The sequence below is a fragment of the Harpia harpyja genome, chromosome 3 (genome assembly GCF_026419915.1).
Source record: "Harpia harpyja isolate bHarHar1 chromosome 3, bHarHar1 primary haplotype, whole genome shotgun sequence".
In the NCBI taxonomy this organism is placed as follows: Eukaryota; Metazoa; Chordata; class Aves; order Accipitriformes; family Accipitridae; genus Harpia; species Harpia harpyja.
The window spans coordinates 57,724,023-57,746,780 of record NC_068942.1 but is presented as its reverse complement, the minus strand read 5'-3'; the positions used below and the strand labels follow the sequence as shown (position 1 = coordinate 57,746,780).

The window sequence follows — 22,758 nt, the reverse complement described above, 5'->3', positions numbered from 1 at the left end:
TATCAAGGCGGAGGGTTTTCGGGGAAAAGGGGAGAAAAAGCCAGGCGGGGCGGCGCCGGGTGCCGCATCAGGCCGCCGCGGCGGGGGAGGCGCCGGCGGCCCAACCGCCCGCGGCAGTGACGGCGGGCACCGCGCGGGGCGGGGCGGGCCTGCCGCCGGGGCGCCCCCGCCGCGCCGCCTCCCGAGCGCTCGGGGGGGCGGGCGGGGACAGCCGCCTCCCCAGCGGATGCTGCATGCGGGGTAACAAAGCCCCCGCGCGGGGCGGGGCGGGGCGGGGCGGGGCTGGGATGGGCCGGGCTCCGCTCCGCTCCCCTCCCCTCCGCTCCGGGCCGGGCGGCCTCGCAGGCCCCGGGTCGCGGCGGGCGCCCACCGCCGTGCCGGGAGCCGGCTTGCCGCTGGCGGGGGCGGGGGTGCTGCTGCCCGCGGGCGATAAGGCCGGGAGGCGGCTGCGGCCGGGTGATAAGGGGGCGGGGCGGGGCGGGAGCGAGCTGCTGGGGGGGAATGCTGGGGGCGGGGCCACGAGGGGCGGGGCCACGAAGCGACCGTTTAACGGTCGCCGAGAGGGGCAACTCGCGGCCGGGTGCGGGGCCGTTAGCACGTGGCTGCGAGCGGTCTTCGCTGGGGGTTTAGGTGGGTGAGCAGGGCCGGGGTTGGGCGGCTGGAGGGTCTGGGGAGGTGGCCCCACTGGAAGTGGGGGCAGGTTTCGAAGCAGAGGTAGCTTTGAGAGACAGAGGAGCTGGGCTAAAATTTCCAGGTAAAAAGCAGTGAGTCACAGAGAAGGTAACTGGGGTGCTCCTGTTTTGACTTTTGAAGTGGTACAAAGTGGTCATGAAGGATGGACTTTCCCCAGGTGGGAACCGCATGGCTGATCTGGGGTGTGCACCATGTAGTGTGTCCCTCATGGGAGGGGCTCAGCGGGGCTCTTCTGCCCGGAAAGAGACAAAATGCACCTTTATATAAGGTCTGGAGATGCACCACAAGTGAAAGGCTGAGAGCTTTGCTCTGGTTTCATGGTCTGGTTCTCCATTTCAGCCCTCCTGTAGTACTGTGAAGTGTGCAGCTGTGATGGGAGGTTCTCCAAGCAATGTAGGAGATGTGGAAGCCTGTTCTCCAGTGTGTTCCTGGCACAATGGTTGCGTCCTCATCCATAAGAACCAGGCTATATCCTGCTGTGGACAAGCCTGCTGACTGTGTTTTCTCACCACCCTGTAATATTAATCCAAAAGTGTTCTGTAACTTAAGCACCAGGTAAAGAACTGCGTACAATTTAACAGGTCAGCTGTTGAGGAACCTTCTGAAGGGCATCTCGAAATGCTTGCGTTTAGCACTCCAAACAAAGGGCTGTTGTTCAGCACCAGTGAGGGGAATGTGCGAAACACATCCTGGGTCTGGTTGCCATGGGATTTGATGTGTCCTGAGAACTGGGTATAACCTTTACCGAGTCTGGGAGAAGGTTTCAGTGAGAAATGCCGCTGTCTCCTGTAATTCTCTCTGGGCAGATGTTCACATAAGATCATTTCTGAGGGCAAAATACTTGAACACAGCATCTCTGTTGAACTCAACATTGCCCAAATTGTTGAAAGGTTGATTTCCTTTCAGGAAAATTAAGCTGAATGCATATCCCTGCTTCTTCCTTCTGCCTTCCAAACAAATCACCAGCACTGCTTCATGCAGCCTACATGGACTTCTGTAATACTTAAACATATACTTCTTCACTGAATAAGGATTTTCTCTTGAATGGGGACCTTGAGCAGTGCTGATTTATCACTTCAGTAAGGTTTTTAGCGTTCTTATGGTTGTCTTTGCCTTTTACATGTGAGCAAGTGGAAACTGGCAGAGGTTGACTCCTTATATCTAAAGAGGTGGCAAAGCCTGTGGCAGGAATTGGTCTGCGGCCCCTGAGTGGACGCATTTTGTAAGAATAGTTCATACCTTCCCATGTCCTTGGTCCTTTCTTCCCCGGTGGTCCCCAGTTCCTCTATGGACACAGGCCTGGAAGTGTGCCAGTCATGCGATGGCAGTGCACAGGCATATTGTGGGGCATCATCTGCATTTTGGTTGAGTGTCGGGTATATTTCCAGTAACAGCACTGGGGAAAGGACAGGGCGCAAAGGCTTTAAATGCTTCTTTTAGAGCTGTATTGCCTCCCCTAGCTGAAACTGAGCACAGCTGTCCGTAGAAGCAAGGATCCTGGTTTTGATTTTGAGCTCCAGCACTAATTCATGGCTGATTATTCACATTGCCTTCTATCCTTCAGCTTTTCCATCTGTATGAGGGAAATGCTAATAACCCTGACCTGCAGCCAGAGATTCTGTAAAGATTATTTGGCATTTTTGGCACATTAAGAATTATTATTTCCTAAAAATGAAAATAATGTGTTGTAGTAGAAGTGAAATACAATCCTTGTAACTTTAATGCCTTAAAATATATTCTGAAATCTCGGTTGGAGGAAACGTAGCTGATAATCGTCAGTAGGCCTCAAAATAAGGCTTGTCAGGGGACTTTTGCTTCAGTTTCTATTAGTTAATTATTAGGCAGTATCCCTCCCTTCTGGCCATCACTTTAAATAATTTGGCAGCAGTAGGGGATCAGTATTTTAAGGTAATAACATGGTACTACACTTTGTTTAGGTGGAAAGAGTAAAGCACAGCCATGCTGAGTGAGTCCCTGCAGTGGGGACTGAACGTAACTGAGGTGACAACAGAGGACAGAGACTTTGCTGCCTCTTCCGCACAGCTAGTGTTTCCTCATCCACAAATGTTGTTACCTGTGGCGCAAGCTGTGTAATGGACATTAAACACTGCCTCTAATTTCTGGCAGCAGATTCTTGTGGCTAGGATGATGAGGGACCAGAAGACCATTCAAGTTTTTTTAATAACAATATAAATCTTTCATTTACCTATGCTCTGTAGAGGAAGACTGTGCAGACACTCTGTGTGAATCACACCTGAGAATGGTTTAAAGGGGTGAAGTTTTGTCAAGACAGAGTTAAGATTTGCTGGTAGTGAAAGAATAAATAACATTGATAAAGGATTGAAATCAAGTCAGAACTTCTTTGAATAAAGAAGTTATTTCATAAGATATAAAATATTTGATAAAAGTATTCAAGTGGTGTAGAGAGCACTTGAAAAAGAAATTCTCTCCTCTGCTCTTCTGGGTGAATTGGGAGTTTTGTCTCAGTTGGAGGGGATCCAAAATTTGTTTTTGTAAACATGGATATTGAGTGATAGTGGTGACTTTCTGTTTTTTAATGTCTTTTACATTTTGATTAATATTTCATTTTTTTATTTCTGCCAATCATTTATTATTATTCTGTCATTTTGTTTTTAAAAAAATCTTCAAAAGCACTGAACTGTTCTTTAAGCATTGTCTTTGTGAACTTGAATAGGAGCAATTAAAACACTCACCAGAGATTTCTAGTTCTCGATGGCAATTCTAGGCCACTATTTCCATAGTTTAGTTAGCATACATTTTCTTAGTGTGAACTGGAACCCTTCATTTAAGATCTCAATGGTCTTAAAGTTCTTTTCCAACCTAAGTGATTCTATGATTCTATATAACACTAAATGTTGCTTAGAGCATGAGCAGGGGTTGTGCTGTCTTTATCCATCTTGGCCTAACTCTTTGTGACCTAAGCTTCTCTATGCCACTAAATTCCTTTTTTGTAACTGTTTTGGAGTGGGTTCCCTTTTCTGTATTCCTGAAAGAGCTCAGTGAAAAGCTTCATGTGACAAATCAGTGTCTTTCTGGATCTATTTCCCAGAGTTTATTTAGCTCTGAAGCTATTATCAAAACCCACTGAATTTCCATCAGTGTTTTTTACATATTAATTCTATTTAATTTTGTGTGTGTTTGGAATGCTTCTTTCAAAGGTACCTGTAGTTTGTTTAAACTGATTTTCAGAACTTTGCAATTGAGTCACCCAGTGCCTTTGTACCATGCTGGATAGCTTGCAACATACTTTGTGAGGGCTCTTCTCCTGAGATCTGTATTCCTATGTATCACAGATTGCTTTGCACCTGTAGGAAACTTCCTGCAGATTCACATATTTTCATCCAGGCTTGAGTCTACTGGTGGTAGTTATGAGAAGAGGTGAGGAGCCAAAGGGCAGGAAGCAAAGTCTGCAGCTGCCTGACTGTGCTTGGGCCCTACAGTTTCTAGCTGAGTCTCACTGCAGAGAGGAATGGGCTGGGAGGGATGTCATGGTGGAGTCCAAGATGGCCTTGACCTGACAGGTTAGCAGAGCTGCTGTGCTCACTGAAGGGATGGGGATGAAACCTGTATAGTTTTTTAGTTGCAAATTCTCTATGCAAAATCATTACATGAGATATGGTGTTAATTTGGATTCACAGTACTTATGTTCTATGAACGTATTTACATGAACCTTGGTGTTTTTTGTGGAATAAGTGGCGGAGCTGAATTTGTTAAGTCTAGGGGAAGAGAACCCTGAGAGGGTACAATCTTTAGATGTATAAAAGGTCCCTGAAAAAAGCCATGTCTTATGCTTCTAGGGTATATAGGACAAGAACTAATACATGTTTGAAATGTAATGAGAAAGATTCAGGTTATACATTAGAAAAAACTTTCCATAAGGACAGTGAAAGACTGGAAGAAATGGCCTCAGCAAAATATGGAGTCGATATAATTGAAAAGTTTCAAGTATTGTTCATCAGCCATCAGTCAGGAATTATTACAGTTGGACTCGATAATCTTAAGGGTCTTTTCCAAACTAAATAATTCTATGATTTAATTAGAGTTGATCCTGCCTTTGGGAGGTGGGGAGAGAACCTATATGACCTGTTAAAATCCCTTATGGCCCTTTCTTCTGTGCCTGAAAATCAGTAGCCTAATGTATTGACCACTGAAGGTGGGGTGAGTTTTTGCCAATTTGCAGGGCTTTCTTGATGGTGAAGTAAGGTCAGCTTGCTTCCATGAATGACCCTTGCTCATACAAACAGCCTCTTGGATTCCAGTTACTGCACTTAAATGAGTGAAATAGTGTGTATCAGGATGGAACAGCAGAGCAGAGTGGCTTAATGGAAGTTTTCTTTGTAATATCATTTTTACACATTATGTGAACTACCTTTTTAAAGTGTTTGGCTTGTTGGGGTTTTTTTGTTTTTTGGTTTTTTTTAAAGCTGCTTTCAGTTAAAGATAGAGGGTTGAAACTCATGTTTTAAGTGGTGTTTTTTGTTTGTGTGGTGTTTCCTTTATCTGTGTTTAGTTTTCTCCAGCTCACAACTGTGCTGCCTTTAGCCTGTTCATACAAATGTCTTTATGTGCAATGAAATCCTCTGCTGTGCAGAAAACCCTGATGAGATCAGTATACTGCTGAGCAGTATGCGTATGCTGCAGTAGATCTTTGCCCAGAGCAGGAATTCTACCTTTGCCCCTAATTCTGCTCTTGCCTTGGCTCTAATCGGGAGTATCTCTGAAGATAACAGCAAAGCTTCTGTTATTTGATTGCAAAGCTGATGTAACCTTTAGTCTGCCTGGAAGATTGACTGGCATAGCAGTGCCAGAATAGACCTATTCTGTGGGCAGCTAAGAATGACTTCATCAGAGACCGATATAATGACTCCACACATTTTCCTATTCAGGTGCAGTCATAATGATTACTTTTCCTGTGAAGGTCAGACCTGAGAGAGAGGAGACTTAGATCCAGTCAAGTTATCAAATATCTGCAAATATTTGTGAAATGTCTGCATTTATCTTCCTTTATCATTGGCCTGTTGAGCTGTCACATAACCCAGCACATTGTGGCACGGCATTCTCCGTACTGTCTGTCACACGGTCAATACACCAGCCATGCAACACATGGAGATTCACACACTGGGACTCAAGAAGGCTGAAAGGTTAGGACTTGCTGGAACGAGGAGAGGACTATAGATGGTGATCAGAACTTTACAATTGGACTGTTTTGTTTGGAGTTTCTAATTTGTTCTTAATAATAACTCTGCTTGATGACAGGGACTTGGAGAGGGCTTGGGTGTGGAGTTTCAGGGTTGGGAAAGGAAGCAAACAGCCTATCATCTTGCATGCTCTGTGCCACCCCAGCTTAGAGGCAGGGTGTGACACCAAAAGCTAGAGTTTTGGGTTGTGTGCAGAACTGGTATCTGAAGATTTGTTCATCCAGATAGGGAACAGAAAAAGCACCATGATACCTGGGTGTTAAGTGAACGAACTGTAAGTAGAAATGCTTTCTGAAGTTCAGCTATCTCCTTCAGAGAAAGACCATAGGCTGATACAGTTTCACATCAAACTTCAGTGAAAGGAAGTTGAATAGCTAACAGGTATAAAGTATTCTACTTAGCTGGGAAGGAAAAGGGGCTTTGTTTTCTGAAGAGAGTGGAAAACTCCAGTTTTAGGAGTCACAAAAGAGTTAAGAGAACTTTCTTCTATATGAGTGCTAAACAGATATAGCTCAGTTAAAACCTGAAGTTACACTAGCAAAAAAATGGTGGAACATAAATTGAAAATAAGTGTACCTGATTTTAAAGTTAATTTTCTTCTCCAGTGAGCTTTTGGATAAAGCTAGAAGGTTCTTTTATCATCAAATTCTTAATTTCCTTTCTGTCCATCTGATATTTTTCCTAGAGGTGGAGAGGAAACAGGCTTCTATCCCATAAAACCTTTTTCCTGTTCTACACTGGTACAGAACAGACACTTCTGAAAGATTTAACTGGAACCAGAATAACGAATACAACAACACGCAGGGTATTTGTTAAGGTTTTTGGAAGAACTGCTTTCAAATCCTGGCAATGCTTTGTGCGAAATAGAAATGTAAACATAGATTTCTTGTATCCAAACGGGTATGCTGACCTTGGGCTATAATGTGAGTCTTTTTTTATATGGGTTGGAGTGAGCATTCAATTATACATACAAAAGTCACTACTCCCAAACTAGCTACATCAGGAACTTACATGGAGCCTTAGGTTCAATTCCCCGTGCCAAGTCTCATCATGTATGTGATTTGAACTTAAGTCTGTCTTACCATTGACTCTGCAGATAGTATGTTATGGAATTGACACCTCTCCCTTTTGGTTTGATCAGAAAATCCTCCTTGAACCTGAGTAACCTTTCTTAGCAGAAATTTATTTTTCTTCAAGAAATTTCAATACACTGGCATTTTCCAAGAGCAAAAGTATTTCCTCAAGAAATTTTTGATTATTTTCTCAGTCAAATTGGTCCTGAACATTTTTTTGTTCACAGCTTGGTCCTTAGTGTTTCCAGTTTTAACTTTGTCACTTAGTGGTAATAGATTTTTTTTTTTTTTTCCTGAAGCCTGGAATAAAGTTATTGCAGCAAAGCAACTTTCAAGTGCTGCATGGCTTTTAGAGATCTATGCTGCTTTAATTCCTCTCTGGTACTCTGTTCTGTCTGTGCTTCTCCAGTTTTCTTGTTTGTAAGCCTGCAGCATGCTTGCAAAACATGACAGTTCTACTCTTCCCATTTTGCAAAAGGAGAAATGAGACAACTTAAGCATGTGCTTTTAGTGTAGGTGAAAAGACTGTGTGATCACTGACCTCGAGCAGTATGCTCAGTGGAGTGAGCCAGCTAACTGGTTTAGAACCACCTCCATGCAATGACACCTGAATGTACCAGCGTTGACTCTGGTTCATACTGGTGCAGCACTGCTGTGCCACATGTGGTTCCTGGCTTGGAACCCGCAGCTCAGAGAGCTCTGCATCATTCTCTGCTGTGAGGTGTAAAGTTGTCCTGAATGACTTGTCCAAGATCACACGGGAAGACACTGGCAGAGCAGGGACTTAATGTGAGTTTTCTGCTAAGCAGCAAGCCAACCTTCTTTAATTTGTTTCTAGGCTACATAAATAGTGAGTAAAAATTCTGTGCATCTGGAAAGACTTCTTCAATATTTTTTGGAAAGTGGGTTAATTCCTATAAAAACATAGGTTTGGGGGACTGGAGAGAATTGGTTGGAATGGGATTAATTATGCTAAGGAAACGCTTAGCTTGTTTTTCACTGTTGGAAATGCAAGTAAGATTTTGATGCATCAAACTTCCATCTTGCTTTTCTTTATTGAAGTTAGAGTAGGAACGCATGGATTTGCCCTATTTTGTCAGAGACTGAAAGGAATTGTTATACATTGAGGAATGTATTAGAAGAACATTAATAAAATGTTTCATTAAAAAAATGGGTTTATCTCTACTAAAGAAATGGTACATTCTTTTTGTCAGTGTTAATCTCCTGGTTCTTGATTCTGTCTCCGCCTCTCCCTGCTTACTAATTCATAGTCCTATTGTGCCCAACTTAATAGCTGACAACGATGTGAAGATGGTGGTATTTTTTTGTGCTCTCTGCAGTGTGGAACCATTTTCTCGTTTGCACGATGCATTAGTCTGTAGTGTTCTATGCCATCTTTGAAAGCATGGCAAGTGTGAGGAAACTGGAGTGTTAGTGGGTGCAGCTGCAGTGTGTTCCTGATGCCAAATCCCACCTTTTGCCTTAGCAGTAATATCAACACTAAATGTAGAGAATGGCCGAAAAACTCCAAATGCAATTTTTAAAATTATGTTCCATTAAAATTCACATGAGAGGGGAGCAATTCTCTGACTGAAAAGTAGAAAAGCTTGTGGAGAGAACAATACTTTTCGAAAAGTATTGTAGTAGTTGGCATCATTTCCTTCTCCAGACTAAGCCTCTGCAAACTTTTGAGTTATACGTTGCATAAGAAAAGGACCAGAGAGGCTGCACTAGTGTCCTAGTTTGCACTTCGCTTGAGTTCAAGAGTGTTTGTGCACTTCCTGTTTGTTAAAAAATACTGAGTTTTGAAGACCTAAATTTAACCAGGTTGACGCAGAGCCACAGAATTAACTGTTCAAGCTGGAGATGCTCAGACAAGGTGATTTGTAAGTGAGACCTTTATTCTTGGCTTCTTTCTCCAGTGTATTTCCCAGAAATAAAACTATAGGCCTTTAAGAAAAGAAGATGCCTGTTCCAATATGAAAGTGGTCTAGAATACAGCTCTGCTTTTATTTTACCAATGTCTCAGTCTGTCTTCTCTGCTTCCTTCCTGTATAGGTCTCCTTGCTTAGAGGAAAGCTGGCACATTAGGGTGCCAAACAAGGACCAGAAAACAATGCACAGGAAGTATTCTGGAGAGAATCCCAGCCAAATCATGACAAATCCAGCCCTATCCTTAAAGAATTTTACAGTGCAGTTCTTCACTATCACCCTGGTTTGCTGAAACTTGCTAATCTCCTAGTAATGATACTTTTGCATTCACTAATGCATTACTTTTTTTTTTTTTTTGGTAGGTATCATATTGAATGTGCTTGATGCCACACAGCGCCATCTATTCATACAGAGGAGAGAATTTGTTACTGCAGATTTTGGAGGTAGGGTTGGGTTTCCATGGAAGTTAAGGTGTAGTACAAAGAGCTGATTTTTTTTTTTTAGCTGGCTGTGGACTAAAAAGATGAGTTTTCCAAGGGAATATCATATAAGGAATATACTGCAGGGCTCAAGGCTCACACTCTGGGGGTATAATGGACTCTGCAGAGGCTCAAGAGGTGTTGCTTTCCACCCCAAATTGTTCACTTTGTTAGTGTTTGAATTGGAAATTAGTTGGACAGTTAATAAGCCTGTACTTAGAACTATGGAGATTATATTTTTCGCCCTCTCCAATTGAAGTGGTGCTGAATCTAAGTCTCAGCTTGACCTGTGAGTATTTGAAAGCTAGATTTTTTTTTTTTTTTACTTCAGGCTTACAAAGAGGCTGTGTTTGTGAAAGCTTTGTGCCATATTTAATAATTTGTCTATTTCTTCGTACAGTGATTATTTAGTTTTTTTCCCCGGTAAAAATGTTACGGGGGTCGTAGGCATGAGAACAAAATGGGAGGAGTGACATCTAGTGGTTAGTAATGAAAACGTGCATAATTAAATTTTTTCCCCTCAGGACAGTGAAAAGTAAAGCAATTCCTAATAAATGGCCTGGGATTCACTTAGAATTTATAAAACTTGAAATTTAGACATAATTTCTGATCAGTGCAAATTCTGTGTGCTGTCAGCCTCTGGTAAGCAGTAACTTTCTTGCTTGATGACTGATGCCAAGGAGTGAGTTTAATGTCTGGTGCCAAGGCCTGGTTACTCCCAACACGCTCTAATGTCTTCTTGTTTCTATTTTCCATTTCATTGTTTGTTTGTTTTTAGGAATATTTTTACATGGCTATCCATTTCCCGCAACCAGAATGACTTTAGGATCATGTGGTTTTATGATTTATTTCTTTTTAGGGTATCGGATGGAGGTCATCTCATGAATAGCTCAGTTGTAAGGAAAAATTATTTGAAAAGAAACTGAGCTTGGCAAAGATCAACTGTTTTCTTGTGTTGAGAATGTAACTTTCTCATTTTTTGCTCTCAGTGTTAGAAGAGTTGACAGACACTGTTTGCTGTTTACTTCCACTGCGAGAGATTCTAGTCCTGGACTGGACTTCCATCATCCAGCCCAGGTCTCTGCTAGCTCAGGCAACCTTGTTGAATGGATTCTAAGAGTACAGAGTGTATTACACCTGTATGATGCCTGGTGGAGGAAATGGGTGGTTTTAATAGGTTCTTTTCTGTTGTAATTTCCAAGGACTCATTTTCTAGGCTACTGGACCAGTGTTAACTAATCTTGTTATCAAATACGTATGAACAAATTCCATCTGTCCAGTTCCCATTGAAGCAGGAGCTAGATAAAATCTCTGTCACTCCAGGGCAGTGCTTGGCTTCTTGTGTTATACAACACTATGATTTCAGGTTTAATTTGGAACGCCCAAGAAATGAGCTAGTGTATGGTCATATTTTTTAGATCTCGCTAACGAAAAATGTTGTGTCTTCCCACTGGCCTGGCAGGCTTTGGAGAGAATGGAAACAGACATTTCCTCAGACTTGAGAAAGGAGCGGGATCCATGGAAATTAGATCAATCTCTCTTATCTGGCTTCCTGGGAAGTCACAAGCATATTCAGAAATCCCCCTGCCCATTCATTGTAGTATGAAGTTGGGTAAGTTTTTGGGTCAACTTAGATTAGTGGCCACTGCAGTTGAGCCAGTAATTAAAGTAATATGGCAAATTCTGTGCTCCAGAAGGCTTTTGGGATGTATAGTATGTAAATACATATGTAGCTATGGAAAATTCTGGGAAAAGAGGTGGCATTTAATACCAGGGAGGAGCAGTAGCCGTGTCAATCTGTCGGGTCTCGTGAGTCTTTGATTGGGCCTTGGATACATCCAGATGATTCTGCCCAGCTTGCTTTCCTTTCAGTTCTTCAGGGGTACAGAAATGGAGAGAGGAAGATAAAGGGATGTGTGGCACATGTGCTGTGTGTGTTAGTAACATATCCGTCACAGCTGCAGGGTCTGAAAGAAGAAGGAAGGAAACAGGTGAAATCTCTTGTGCTCACAGGAAGTCAGCATGTGTTTGAATGGTAGCAAATGACAGATTTTTCCTTTAAAACTCTGTGCTCTCATACTGTGAGAAAAGGACAGGTTTGTCATTGCTAGCTACCTCCTTTATGAAGCTATAAGGTGAGCTTGTTTGGATGGATGTTTTGTGGAGAAGTCCATACTACAACAGGGACAAAGCCCAGTGCCATCACTGAGTTCTTCTGGAGCGGGGAGTGTTATGGACAGGAGCTCTATGTAGGGGAAAACAGCAAAGGAATTTTTCTCAAACTTCAGTGGTTACAGCTATTGGGATATGACAGAAACCATTCTGAATTTAGCTTCCATGCTCTAACAGGTAGAAGAACTTCTTCAAAATGTATGCCTACTGCATTATAACTTCTGCACATATTTTTCAAGTATGGTATGTGGTATGACAGCAATTACAGATGAAGCCACACCAGCTTCTTTTCCTGCAGTGAGTCAGGCCTCCTTTCTCCAGCCACAGCTTCATGCATAAAAGTGTAAGAAATGCCTTATTGTGTCAAACCTATGGCCCACCTAGACTAGTATTTCTGCCCTGGACAGTAACAGCAGACAATACTACATGGGGCTAGGACGCAATCCTGACCCTTTCATGTTGTGCATTCCCCTCATTCTTTCCCAGCATCCACAGTCATTGGATTAGGATTGTTAGGAGGTACACTTGTGCCCATTCCCTTACCTGTTTTGGAACTGCTGTCCATAAATTAATCCTGATTGTATAGCCTGCTCTTTTTGTCTACCCTGCTGATATTATCGGTCTCCTCAGTCCCATATGACCAGAAATTCACTACTTGCTCTGTTTGTAAAGGAAAGTTATTGCTTTTGTCTGTTTTAAACCTATCTTGCACATAGTTTGAGTGAGTGCCCATAATAGTAATATTGCAAGTTTAGGTGAATAACAGTCCTGCTCTCACTTTCTCCGTCACCTTCATGATGTAATTCTCAGTTGTATCCCACTCAGCCTGCATGTCTCCAAATTAGAGAGCTCTGCTTGTAATGCAGCTGCTCCATCCCTTAAATGCCTGTTGTACAATTCATGTACTTGCATGAAACACAAATGCTTAAGTGTGAATACAAATCAGTCTCTCACTAGCTGTATTTCCCAGCTGTCTGTCACAAGGCAGAGTTGGCTGCCCAATTAAAGCAGCCAGAGTGATCACAGCATAACTATTTTTTTGAGCACCTTCTATTTGACCTTTTTAAAGCTGTAGCAAGCAGATTCCAAGAACACTTGTGGGTTGAATTGCAGCAGCTTTCTGACTTTGTGGATGGAGACTGGCCAATTCACAGCCATCCCTATGGATGTCTAGCTTTTACTTGGCCTGAAACCAGCTGTTACAAAGTGCCAGATCCTCACTATTTGCATGTGGAGTTTCTGGTCATTTGGGTTACAGTGCTGGCCAGTCATCCGTTTGTACTTTTTGTGGTCATTCTTGCCTGTCTCAATACTGAATGTGTAGAGTCATTTTTTACTTCTTGGTAGTTAGTACCCTTGCTGTATGTGACAGGATATCCATGGTGAGAATGTGGCCAGCTGCAGGGCAGATACAGGTAGCAGCCACACATGAAAGCACTTGCACTGGTTTTGGCCAGGACACTGATGTCCTCCATCTTAAGAAGTGGATCTTTGGAGTAAGTTGATGCTGCAGTCAACATCTATCAGCTCACTGGCCTCTAAAAAGGGTGGAGGTTACCTTCAGGTGGTGTGGTTATGATAAAACTGGTTCTTACATGTTACTTTTCTTGACTTCTGGCAGCTTATTACAGATTAAGTTGTCTTGGTTTATTGAAAATAATCCAGATGTTATTTTTAATCATAAATTGATGAGTTATTACTTTCATAGATGACTGAGTAGCTCTTTTTGGGACCCATGTTGAGCACAGACCCTTTTCTCAGTTTTAAGTCCTGTGGTTGATTTGACTAGATAGTGAAGGGAAGGCTGAAATGTTTAATTTTATTATATTGGTAAGAATTAAAGGGTGTAAAAGAAAAGATACCTAAGACTAACACTTGGTCTAACTAAACATGTATGACTATATAGTCTGGTAAGCAGAAGACTGCAAACAGAAAATTTGCTATATTTTTTTCTCTTTTAGAAAAGTAAAGATTTTAAAAATGGAATGAAGGCAAGTGTTGCTTTCAGATATTAATAAAAATCATTGAATGTGTCCACCTACTCTCATCTTATTGCTGATTTTGCCATATTCATGTGGGAATAGTGTGAGCTACAACAGTTTTGTGTTGCAGTGACCCTCATTGTGTAAGGCATGGGGCACATTTTCTCTTGCAGGTTCTATACACACAGTGCTATGAAACCTGCAGCACCTTTTCTGGATACATTCTGGATCGGAGTGTCATCCTGTCTCTTAGTAAGAGTGATACTGCCCAGAGTCAATCTTTCACATCTCTAGCTGCTGCATTTTCAGTGCCAAGAATGTAACCTTGTCCATTGGCACTGGTGAGGCTGCACCTCGAGTACTGTGTTCAGTTTTGGGCCCCTCACTACAGGAAAGACACTGAGCTGCTAGAGCGTGTCCAGAGGAGGGCAACCAAGTTGGTGAGGAGCCTTGAGCACAAGTCTTATGAGGAGCGGCTGAGGGATCTGGGGTTGTTCAGTCTAGAAAAGAGGAGGCTGAGGGGAGACCTTATCGCTCTCTACAACTACCTGAAAGGGGGTTGTAGTGAGGTGGGTGTTGGTCTCTTCTGTCAGGTGCATGGAGATAGGACAAGAGGAAATGGCCTCAAGTTGAGGCAAGGGAGATTTAGGTTAGATATTAGGAAAAATTTTTTTTACTGAGAGGGTTGTCAAACATTGGAATGGGCTGCCCAGGGAAGTGGTTGAGTCACCATCCCTGGAGGCGTTCAAAAAGCGAGTGGATAGGGTACTCCAGGGCATGGTTTAGGGGGCATGGTTAATGGTTGGACTCGATGATCTTGAAGGTCTTTTCCAACCAAAATGATTCTATGATTCTAAATGGTGTCTTGGAAACTTCATAAGTCAAAATAAGCAATGACTACATACCAGAATAAACTCTCACAGACAACTAGTGAAGAACAAACACGTACATGGTTGGTGCACCACTGATGTCTCATCTCTTGTTCTCAAAACACTTTCTACAGACAATCTTAGGAACTAAAATTGTCACCATAAACCGTCGACTCAGGGGAGATACTGTTTTTATAGTGAATGATAGGCTTCCTTCCCACAAACTCTTGCTGTTTCACACTAGCAGTTATCTCTCTTTTTTCCCTTAACAGAAGCACACAACGTTCCTCCTTCACAGGTACCAGCTGCTTTTTCTCTTGGATGCTTTACCAATGCCTGTCTAAGTAAACACAGAGTTCTTGTTCTCAATATGTGCTCAGCTGTACTCAGAAAGGATTTCTGTTCTTGAAGGCTTTTTTTCAACTATCATGTTTGGTCTAATAAAAACTACTACACTGGTCTACAAACTCATCTTAGAATAATTTGCAGCTACAGCAATGCTAATGCTGGAAGGAAAAAAGTAACACAGGGCAACTGCTCCCTCTGCTGTGTAATCCTCCTGCCAGAAGCTCTGCACTTGCAGTATTCATTCAGCTTTGTTTTTCCTGTTATGATGTTGGGTGTTGATTCCTTGTGTACAGTAGAAATTTTGAGGAAACCCCCATCCTGGGCTTTTGACAACAAAACACTAATTTCTTAGTCACACTGGTGAAAAAGAATCACATTTTAATATTTATAAATATTAGCATAAAAATCAAAATTTTGTAACAACAAAATAACTATAAAATATTTCAAATTCCATGAGGTGTCACATTTATGCATCTTTTAAATACAGTCTTTCTCGGATTTTGGTTTTATGAAGTGACACTATGCAAGGAAATTTTTGATTGAAATGAAAATGGAAACATCCATTGCTTTGAGCAGTTTTTCATGTACAGTAAATACGCTGCTACTTGAGCACCTTCCATGTAGCGTAGATAGTGTTAATAAAATTCCTCACTGGTATCTATGTAGCATAGACAGAGCTAATAGGTTAATAATTCCTTGGTGGTTGTGGGTTTTGGTTGTTTTTTTAGCTTTTACTGTTTTTATTTTGTTATCTTCCTTGTTGGAAAACTTGTTTTTTAAAGGATAGACAAGTGTGTCAGTATTGTTAATGTGATTCCTGTGATAGACAAGGCATTTCAAAGGGCAACCACATTTCCTGGAAGGTCATGCAGCAATTGCCTGATCTCCTGAAGTCTGTTTTCCAGGCAGATGCCGTAGGAAGAACACTGTGAACTCTCCAAGTTCCTTGTCCTGATATTTGTGAACTGGATTGTCCTAGGGGAGTACAGCTTCAGAATGCTTCAAAGATGGATATTCAGTCTTCACTCTCATTAAGACTTGATCCACAAATGCTTGCAGAGATAGAGACAGTGGCCTTAAACAAACATTGACTGCATCTACTTTAGTGCTTTGTTTCTGAGCAGTAGTGTGCTTTTAAAGCAGATCTGGTTGCCCTCATTTACTGCATGCTGGTTCATCTTATGGGGTGATTCTGGTATGTGTGAACCACATATGAAATCCTTTGGAAAAAATGGAACCAGAAGCTCTCATTCCAGGTATGGACCAGATGCATCCAACGCAGAAGGAGCCAAAAAAGTCTGAAGTGAAGATTTGTTCTCACTGCTGCAAAGCCCTCCAGTGTGTGCTGAACAATCCTGTACCACTAGAAGGCTCTCAAACTATGGAGAACACTTGCAACATAGAAGCATAGAATCATAGAATAGTTTGGGTTGGAAGGGACCTTGAGAGGTCATCTAGTCCAACATCCCTGCAATGAGCAGGGACATCTTCAACTAGATCAGGTTGCTCAGAGCCCCATCCAACCTGACCTTGAACGTTTCCAGGGATGGGGCATCTACCACCTCTCTGGGCAACCTGTTTGTGTTTCACCACCCTCATCATAAAAAATGTCTTCCTTACTCTAGTCTAAATCTACCCTTTTTTTAAAACCATTATCCCTTGTCCTATTGCAACAGGCCCTACTAAAAAGTCTGTCCCCATCTTTCTTATGAACCCCCTTTAAGTATTGAAAGGCCACAATAAGGTCTCCCTGGAGCCTTGTCTTCTCCAGGCTGAACATTCCCAACTCTCTCAGCCTGTCCTCATAGGGAAGGTGTTCCATCCCTCTGATAATTTTTGTGGCCCTCCTCTGGACCCACTTCAACAGGTCTATGTCTTTCCTGTGCTGAGGACTCCAGAGCTGGAGGCAGTACTCCAGGTGGGAACTCACCAGAGCAGAGTAGAGGGGCAGAATCACCTTCCTCAACCTGCTGGTCACACTTCTTTTTATGTAGCCCAGGATACCGTTGGCCTTCTGGGCTGCAAGTGCGCATTGTCGGCTCATGTCCAGCTTTTCATCCACCAGTACCTTCAAGTCCTCCTTCTCGGCTGCTCTCAATCCCTTCATCCCCCAGCCTGTATTGATACTGGGGGTTGCCCCAACCCAGGTGCAGGACCTTGCGCTTGGCCTTGTTGAACCTTATGATTTTCACATGGGCCCAGTTCTCGAGCTTGTCCAGGTACCTCAGGCATGTCAACCGCACCACTCAGCTTGGTGTCATCTGCAAACTTGCTGAGGGTGCACTCGACCCCACTGTCTATGTCTTCGATGAAGATATCAAACAGTATTGGTCCCGATACAGACCCCTGAGGGACACCACTTGTCACTGATCTCCATCTGGACATTGACCCATTGACCACTACCCTCTGGATGCAACCATCCAACCAATTCCTCATCCACCGAACAGTCCCATCCATGAAATCCATATGTCTCCTATTTAGAGACAAGGATGTTGTGGGGGACCACGTCAAAGGCCTTATAGAAGTCCAGATAGATGACATCTGTAGCTCTTCCCTTGTCCACTGATGTAGCTACTCCATCATAGAAGGCCACTAGGTTGATCAGGCAAGACTCGCTCTTCGTGAAGCCATGCTGTCTGTCTTGAATCGCCTCCCTGTCCTCCATGTGCCTTAGCATAGCTTCTAGGAGGATATTCCCAGGCACAGAGGCGAGAAGTGCTTCTTTGTATACACTTTCATGTTTGCCATTAGCTGCCATCCCTCATCTCTGTGTATTTGCTGCTCCTTTCTCCATCCTTCTCCTGGCTTGAAATGTGTTATTTTCTTTAGCTGTCCTATTTCTGTTGCAATCTACCCTTGCTGAACCCCTCCTGTCTTCTAGCAGCCTCTCTTATTTAAGTATTTGTCCTTTCTGCTGCAGTCTTTTGCAGTTGTGATAAACTTCTTCAGGCTCCCTGAAGATCCAGTGAGATAAAACCTGAGACTAAAGAAACAGTGCTTGTCATTGACCTGTGTAGTGAGAAGTCTGAAAGTTTCTCTGGTGAAAAGGTAACCCCACAGCAAAATCAGGATTTCTATGCCTCATGCAGGCAGACCAACAAGTAGTGTTATATTACATTTAAGAAGATGAAGGCTCAATTCTTGAAAAAACTGGGAGAAGAATCATTTTTCATGAGCAGTATGCCCTGTTTCAGAGATCTGAAGAGATCTTTATGTCAGAACATACTACCAACCCTACCACTGACTTTGGGGGTCATCTGGAGTCATCTGGGGTAGAGCATGGAGGAAAGCATGTTCTCCAGTGGGCTCTGGAGTGTTTGCTCCAGGAGCTTTCCAAGATCTCTCTGGCTGCAAATTCAGGCTTACCTCTTGGGCCTGCTCCCCACCATGGTCTGGTGGGCCACACGGTTCAGATCTTGTTTCTCACAAAATTAGGACAGATGGGTATGTGTCAGTTCTCCAGTTACCCTACAGAGTACTCAGAGAATTGCATTGTATCCACAGACATATGTGGCTGGCCAGTTTGCTTTTCCCTCCCTTGCAGAGTCCTCTGATGGAAAGAGGAGTATGATGGCTATCTACCTCTCCCTGTCAAATAGAGGGGTTTTGTGGACTGCTGCTTAGTGGAGAGGAAATCCCACTTCAGGTGTGGTTCAACCTTCTTTCTTCTCCTCAGCTGGCTCCCCAGTCACTGCTCAAAAGCACTGCCTGTGCTGCTGCAGGCAGGGAGCAGTGAGTGTTCTGCATAGCCATTCTGCAGGGATGATGTGGCCCTCCCAAAGTCGAGGTGCCATCCATCAGGGGAGGAGACCATGCAGCCAGTCTCTGACAACATTATCCAGTACCAACTACAGTTGCACAAACTCCCCAGGTTCATACTTCTTACTGAGGCTTTGGGATAGGTTTGGGCTCACTGTGTTCTTGTTGACAGCTTTCCAGTTTTCACTGCAGGCTGGGAACTCCTTACAGGTGTGTAAGCACGGCATACTTGTCATTTGCTCTACTTGGCTTATGATCATAGTGGGATCTGGAATGGAAGAGGATATTGCAGCTGTTGTTTGATCTGTTTTAAATACATAAATGCCTGTCTTTGCAGTTAATGCCTTTAAAGTCACAGTGTATGTAATATAGCCTAGAATATCTTCCACAAGCCATAGCTGGTTACTTTGAAAGTTAGACCATGCACAGGATGTAGCACTACCTTATTCTTACACTTTTCCCTAGGTATCTGTCATTGCTCTCTGTTTATAGCAGCACAGACCTCAAGAGAAATTGTTTAGATGTCTCTGTTCAGGCTAACCATTCCAGAGTTAAGTCTGTTCTGGGACTGCACATTCAGTAACTATTAGGCAGTGTAGGAGACAAGTTGTCAGGCTAGACTGACCTTTGGTCTGACCCAGTACAGTTCTTGTATCTTCCATCTCTGCTCTCTTCATTGGGTGAATTTTGCAGAATACCTTGTAGGTAAGCATATTTCTTCTGGTTTAGCCAAAGAAGGGAAATGTTTCATTTGAGGACCCGTCTCAAAGAACCTTTCTCTTTGTAGTCACCAGACATTTGGCTTTTTTACTTCCACTAACATGGAGGTAGCCTTTCCATCTGGCTTTTCCAAGCACGAAAGGTCTACCCAGAGGGTAGATCATATCTGTGATGACAAGTAAAGATCCACTGTCTGTTTTTATTCACCTGCCCCATTGTGTTACTGGGGCTTTTACATTCTATGGACTGAAAGAGAAACAAATACTGAATTGGGTCCATTGATAATAAAAACCAATCTCACAAGGGCAGGCACTGAGGAAATGTGTGCTTGAATATGTGGTTAGCAAAAAGACCAGTCATAGCAGCCTAAGGAGACACTTAGCTTGTAAGTGGCTTGAGTTTTCTGCATTTTGGCTTAGAATAGTACTGTGTTTGCTGGAAATGGGAAATGTGAAAATGAAGAAAAAAGAAGAGATCAGTTAGTGAAAATACTAACCCATGTCCCTGCAGAATGTTGGTTTATTTAGATTCACAGTGGCAAAATAACATGTCAAAGTAGCTGAAGGGCTATTTCTACCCAATTTACAAACTACAGTCTGATTTAAATGTTCCTTTATTGTTGTATCTGCCTCTTTCTGTTTCTGAATAACCTTCAAGAGTGCAGTGAGTTCAAAACTGACAAAAACTTAGCTAGATATCAACATTATATGGGTATTTAATGTTCTGCTACTCCGCGAGTACAAGGTTGTGATGGCTTAAAAAATCAAATCTGGAACACTGCTGAACGCTTACATGCATATAAAAATACATAGGGAGGCATCAGTCAGAATACACAAATACATGGAACAATACATAGCCATTGATTAAAGTTGTGATGAAATATTATGTTCTAAGTATCTCTTGTGTCTCTTCTCCTTAGGCCACATCATGGAGCTTACTACCTACAGAAAGCAATAGATCTTGAGGTAGGAGTCTAAAGTCCAGTGGAGATTCACAAGGTTGGAAGGGACCTCTGGAGGTCATCTAGTCCAAGCTCCCTGCTTAGAACAGGGTCAGCTTGAGCAGGTTGTTCAGGACCATGTCCAGTCATGTTTGTGAATTATCTCCAAGGACGGACACTCCATAACCACTCTAAACAACTTGTTCCAGTGTTTGGCCACAGTCACACTAAACCTTCATTTTCTTACGTTTAAATGGCATTTCCTGTGTTTCAATGTGTGCCCATTGCCTCCTGTCCTGTCACTGGATACCACTGAGAAGAATCTGGTTCTGTCTTTACTTCCTCCCATCAGGTATTTATACACACTAGTAAGATCCCCCCTGAGCCTTCTTTTCTCCAGGCTAAACAATTCTACCTCTCTCAACCTCTCCTTGTATGACAGGTGCTTCAATCCCTTAATCATCTTTGTGGCCCTTTACTGAGCTTGCTCCACTATGTTCATGTCTCTTGTGCTGGAGACCCCAGTGCTGGACACAGCACACCAGGTAGGATCTCACCAGCGCTGAGCAGAATGGAAGGATCACCTTCCTCAACCTGCTGGCAATGCTCTCCCTCATCCAGTCCTGGAGGCCATTTGCCACCTTTGCCACAAGGGCACACTGCTGGCTCATGTTCAACCGGGATCCCTAGATCCCTTTCTTCAGAGTGGCTTTCCAGTTGGGTGGCCCCCAGCCTGTACTGGTGTATGGGGTTATTCCACCCTAGGTGCAGGATTTGGCATTTCACTCTGTTGAATTTCATGAGGTACCTCTTGGTCCACTTCTTCAGACTGTCAGTGTCCCTTTGATGGCAGCACAACCATCCGGCATGCCAACCACTCCTCCCAATTTTGGACCATCTGCAAAATTGCTGAGGGTGCACTTTGTCCCATTGTCCAGACCATTAATGAAGATGTTAAATACTATTGGCCCCAGTATCAACCCCTGCCATACACCATTAGTGACAGGCCTCCAGCTGGACTTTGTGCCGTTGATCACAACCCTTTGGGCCTGACGGTTCAGCAAGTTTTCAGTCCACCTCACAATCCATTTATCCAGCCCATGCTTCATCAGATTCTGAGGAATTTCAAAGACTTAGTAAACAAATGCCAAGTATGAATACGAAAGTGAATCCTCATTCGTGTAAGATCTATAATATATTTATTGGATGTGCTGTAACAAAATGTTTCTGCTGAATTAGTTTGATTTTCAGTTTACAGAGAAATTCACAATTCCTGCTTTGCTATTTCTGCATGGATGAGAGCAGTGTCAGGTTTATTTTGTTATGAGGAGAGAATTGATCAATATTCCCTGCATAGGTGATTCAGTGAAAGTGTGGGTTCTACTGTCATATAAATTATTTGGTTATTTGTACTTCATGTAGCTAAGCCATCTCTAGAAAGCTATGTAAACAATATTAATAAAATCAACTATATGAGGATTTTCCTCTAACTTTTACAATTCTTTGGTTTTGAGCAATTGAATTGCCCTTTTTGCCAGGTCAGATTATGAGTGAGTTCATGTGACTGAACTCATATTGCTGTATCACAGTGAGGGCAGAGAGTTTTGCATGAGATCTCTGTGCAGAATAAACAGCAGAAACTGAATTAGTGTAAGGCCCTGAATCTTTCTGAAAGCGCTTGCTTGGTATCCTAATCTTCTGTCTGGGGGGAATTAAGAGCTGTTTCTATGACCCATCTAACTGAGCAACAGCTAGATCTCAAAGAACCAGCTCCTCCAAAATGTGTGGGGACTGTCCACACACTTTGATGCTCTCCAAGTGAATTTTTCACTGTCTCACCTACCCAGTTGATGGGATTGTGCAGGTTGTCTCCAGAAGCATGTCACTGCTGTTCGTTAAGAGATCCTGAGGGTTAAGTACACTGAGTGGGGCTTTCTGTCTCTTTCACAGGACTGGGCATGTGAAGTGTCTGAGCTTGAGGAATCAGCACCTCAGACCCACTAAATCCTTCTATGTACTCAGTAAAGTATTGGCCTTCCTTCGATGAGTAGTGCCCAACAAAACAAATACCAGAACTAGGAAGAGCATCTTTCTGCCTGTCTTAATGTGCATTTCTTTGTCTCCAGGCCCTCCTGGCTCCTTTTTACATACCAATCTTAATCCTGAGCATCTGACACCTCTCCAAGAGTTCCTGAGGTGCCAAACTCTCTCAGCTCTAGAAAACTTTGGTACATTTATCTTTAATTAACCCATCTTTACCCTTCTGAAGGATGTCCTCAAGTAGGCTTTCTGTCATTCCTTTCTCTTTTTGTTTATGTAGCCCTAGGACAGCAGGGAGGATCATCAGAGGGAAGCTGTGACTCTTCTTCATCCAGAATTTATGTTTTTGTTGGAATATAAAATACATGAGTGAAGTTGTCTCAGTATCAAAAACAGAGGTAGAAAGGTCATTTCTCAGAGGACATCTCTTATATAATCTATGGCCACTTTCTTGCAGTTTTTATGGGGTAAGAAGGGCATATGGAGCTGGCACCTCCAAATTCCTTTGTGTGTCCATTTCAAACATACCCAC

At 42.9% G+C, this 22,758-nt stretch overlaps 1 long non-coding RNA gene across 1 annotated transcript in view; it reads left to right on the top strand.

The window, feature by feature from the left end:
* Nucleotides 1–549: 549 nt before the first annotated feature.
* LOC128139825 (uncharacterized) overlaps nucleotides 550–22,758 on the top strand; it is a 119,469-nt gene continuing 97,260 nt past the window's right edge. Inside the window, exons 1-2 of the long non-coding RNA XR_008234522.1 lie at nucleotides 550–630; nucleotides 9,280–9,360. This is a non-coding gene — a long non-coding RNA (uncharacterized LOC128139825). The remainder of the gene's footprint in view (nucleotides 631–9,279; nucleotides 9,361–22,758) is intronic.